Source organism: Microcaecilia unicolor, chromosome 6 (assembly GCF_901765095.1).
Source record: "Microcaecilia unicolor chromosome 6, aMicUni1.1, whole genome shotgun sequence".
Lineage (NCBI taxonomy): Eukaryota > Metazoa > Chordata > Amphibia > Gymnophiona > Siphonopidae > Microcaecilia > Microcaecilia unicolor.
In genome coordinates this window covers 191389307-191393180 of record NC_044036.1, presented here as the reverse complement: position 1 = coordinate 191393180, position 3874 = coordinate 191389307, and the positions used below count along the sequence as shown (strand labels likewise).

Genomic DNA, 3874 nt, shown 5'->3' with positions numbered 1-3874 from the left:
CGCCGCACACACCAACACCGCCTTAGTGTCTCAGCCTGCCAATTGCTCGAGGCTCACACAAATAGTAACTCGAGCTTTTATAGTCCACACCTAATTCCACTCCTCTGCAACGCCTTCTTTCAGCTTCGTCACTGTTTCTCTTCAAATCTTTTTGTGGTACAATCCATCGTGAAAAATTCTGCTATACAGAATATTTTTTTTTAATGTTTCTTTCACCATATGAACCTTTACTTTGTATTTTACTTTACAAAATATCTATGCTGCTTTAAGGTAAATCCAACAATAAATAAATAAAAACGAGAACTTCGTTTGTCCTTCCCCCTTCCTAATTGCCTTTTCGGCACCATTTCGAGTTCGCAGCTACCTGGTAGGGCAGGGGCGCTCGCTTGCGCGCAACTATGTACTTCTATGGGGTGATGAGTCCAAATTTAGACAGGGAGGTTGGATAAAAACCTTGAAATTATATGCAGAACTGAAACGCTATCGCACCTCTGGCCTGTCTAACTACATGGGCTGACGCGCATGCGTCTCAGCGCCATTTGTTTTCTTTTTTTAATTTTCTGCGCGCAGCCCGGGTCATCATTGTAATCTCAATACGCGGCTGCACCCAGGGGAAGGGCGAAGCGCGATCGAGGAGGAGGAGGAGGAAAAAGACAGTAGAAAAAGAGAGATATAAAAAGAAAAGCAGGAAAAGATCAATAAAATTTCTCCCTCTGTTCTCCAGATAGTAGTGGAGTTTTTGAGAGAGAAAAGGCTGAAGAACGTAAGTAAGGCCTTGGGTTATTGTTGCATGATGGTAATGCTTTTATCCGTGAAGTATCTGTTTTTCTCTCTCTTAGTATTCTTGTATAGCGAGCCCGGCCCTTTAGGTTTTCCTTTGCCAGTGATGGGGTTTGGTGGATTTGCTCATCTAGTATTACTTGGTCTTACTTGTATTTTTCTATTTTCTGTGGTTTGTTTCTCCTTTGCTGTAGGTTTTCCCTCCCCCTTTCTTGGCGCGGTCATATCCTCTCTTTGGGGCTGTCTGTAACTTTTACAGGCGGTCAGCTGAAGTCCTTATGTATCGGTTGTCTTGATTTTTTCCCCCCTGAATTTTTGTATCTTTTCTCAGGTTAATTAAGGGAAGAACTTTCTTTGAAAACTAATGTAATTTCTGCTGATGCTACCTGTGCGCCAGAGCAAGGGAAAGACGAACTTTACTTTTTATGTTCCCAGTAATGTAAGATTGAAATTCGGATCCATGTATGTTATTTAGTACGTTTTATTCTTAATGGTTTTTCTTGCAGGTTTACTTATTTTTGCGTTTAGTGCTTGAGATTTATTTATTGTGTTTTTTTTTTTTTTTTTCAAATAGTGGGAAAGAAGATGTATTTAATTTAGAAGTTGTAAACAACGTCTGCTTTCGTGACCAGTTTCTCTTTAACGGTGATCTCTTAAGCAAAGAGTGGTGCGGGAGCATCGTAGTATTATTTTCTCGGACTATAGACTTGTAACTTTCATGAACAGGTTTTTCCGCTTTGTCGATTATGTGTAGCACACTTTATTTGTGCTCCTATCACGTTTAAAAAAAAAGTGGTTTGCGCTCTAGTATTTTATCTCACATTCATTTGTTGCTGATTGACGCCATCTTGGGTTTGGAGATGTTTCAGTGACCTCACCCAGCCCGAAGAAAATTATGAAGGAAAAAAGAAGCCCTCTTGCAAACTGCTGACAACAAAACAGTGTTTGATCTCTATCTAGGAACTGTCCATGTGCTTAGCATAGACATCGCTTCGATCCTCTCATTTTTATACAGAGTAAACGGGACATATTTTTTAAACTTTCTTTTAAACTTAATGGTTTGGAAGTATTTTGAAGATATTTCAATTTGACTTTAGTGCATATATCCTGCATGTTACAAATAGGTTGATTCAGTGTGGCTTACATAGTATCAGATAGGGGGTATGCAGTATTTTGGTCAGTTTGGCGTTATTTCAGGCTTTGCCCTTGGCATCCTAGAAACATAGAAACATGACAGCAGATAAAGGCCGTATCACCCATCCAGTCTGCCCATCCTCTATAACCCCTAACTCTTCCTTTTCCTAAGCGATCCCATATGCTTATCCCATGCCTTTTTAAAATTCTGCAACAGTCCTGGACTCCACAACCTCCACCGGGAGGCCATTCCATGCCTCCACCACCCTTTCTGTGAAATAGTACTTCCTTAGATTACTCCTAAGCCTATTCCTTCTTAACTTCATCATATGCCCCCTCATTCCAGAGCTCTCCTTCAGTTGAAAAAGGCTCTCTTCCTGTACATAAATGCCTTTGAGATATTTAAATGTCTTTTATCATTTCTCCTCTCTCCCAGCATATACACGTTGAGGTTCATAAGCCTGTCCCTATAATTTTTGCGTTCAAGACAGCTTACTAATTTATTAGCCGCCCTCTGGACCGACTCCATCCTGTTTATATCTTTTTATAGGTGCGGCCTACAGAACTGCACACACTACTCCAAATGGGGCCTCGCCAAATACTTAAATGGCACTATCGCCTCCTTTTTTTCTGCTGGTCATGCCTCTTTATTCACCCAAGCATCCTTCTGGCTTTGACTGCCGCTTTTTCTATCTGAAAGCTTTAAGGTCATCACACAATCACCCCCAAGTCCCGCTCTTCCTTCGTACACTGAAGCACTTCACCCCCTATACTGTACCATTCCCAAAGATTCTTGCGACCCAAGTGCATGACCCTACATTTTTTGGGATTAAACCTTAGTTGCCAAATATTGGTCCATTCCTCCAGCTTTGCGAGGTCCTTCCTCATGTCATTCATGCCCTCTAGGGTGTCCACCCTGTTGCAGAGTTTGGTATCATCCGCAAAGAGACAAACCTTACCAGACAGCCCTTCTGCAATATCACTCACAAGGACGTTAAAAAGAGCTGGCCCTAGGACTGATCCCTGCGGTACTCCACTGATGACATCCTTTTCTTCAGAGCATGCTCCATTTACAGGCTACCCTCTGTCTCCTACCATTCAACCAATTTTTAACCCAATCAGTTACTCTAGGTCCTATACCGAGGGCACTCAGTTTATTTATCAGTCACCTGTGCGGAACCGTGTCAAAGGCTTTGCTGAAATCCAAGTGTACCACATCAAGCGCCCCTCCCATGTCCAACTGTTTGGCTACCCAGTCGAAGAAGACAGTCAGATTTGTCTGACACGACCTGCTACTAGTGAAGCCATTCTGTCTCAGGTCCTGCATTCCATTTAGTTCAAGAAATCTCACAATTCTCCTCTTTAGAAGCATTTCAATTAGCTTACGCACTACCGAGGTCAGACTGACAGGTCTGTAATTCCTAACATCCTCCTTACTTCCATCCTTGTGCAAAGGAACCACATCCACCCTTCTCCAGTCCACCGGGACCACTCCAGTTTCTAAGGAAACATTGAAGAGATCCGTCAGGGTACCGACAGAACTTCTCCCAAGTATCTTTAGCACCCTTGGGTGTATCCCATCTAGCCCCATCGCTCTGTCTACTTTTAGTTTGGCCAGTTCCTCCCGAACCCAGTCCTTTAGCCTTTGTTTTCTGCAGCTCTACCCCTGGTCTTTCATCCGTGAACACAGAGCTAAAATAATTGTTAAGCAGCTCAGCTTTTTCCTTATCTTCCACATATTTCTCTCCCTCAGCTTTGAGTCTCACAATGCTTATATGGCACTTCCTGTTGTCACATATCTGAAAAAGGTCTTATCCCCCAATTTTACCGTATTAGCTATCTTTTCCTCCATTTGCCGCTTCCCTTTCCTGATAGCTTTTCCAGCTTCTCTTAGCTTACTTAGGTATTCTCTCCTGTCTTCATCTTTCTGAGTCGTCTTATAGTGCAAAGGCTAGCCTCC

At 42.6% G+C, this 3874-nt stretch overlaps 1 protein-coding gene across 1 annotated transcript in view; it reads left to right on the top strand.

Annotated features, from left to right (window-relative positions):
- Nucleotides 1–433: 433 nt before the first annotated feature.
- Nucleotides 434–3874, top strand: part of RHOA (ras homolog family member A) — a 49885-nt gene continuing 46444 nt past the window's right edge. The window contains exon 1 of the mRNA XM_030205456.1: nt 434–763. The gene's annotated coding sequence lies outside the window, so the exon portion shown is untranslated. The remainder of the gene's footprint in view (nt 764–3874) is intronic.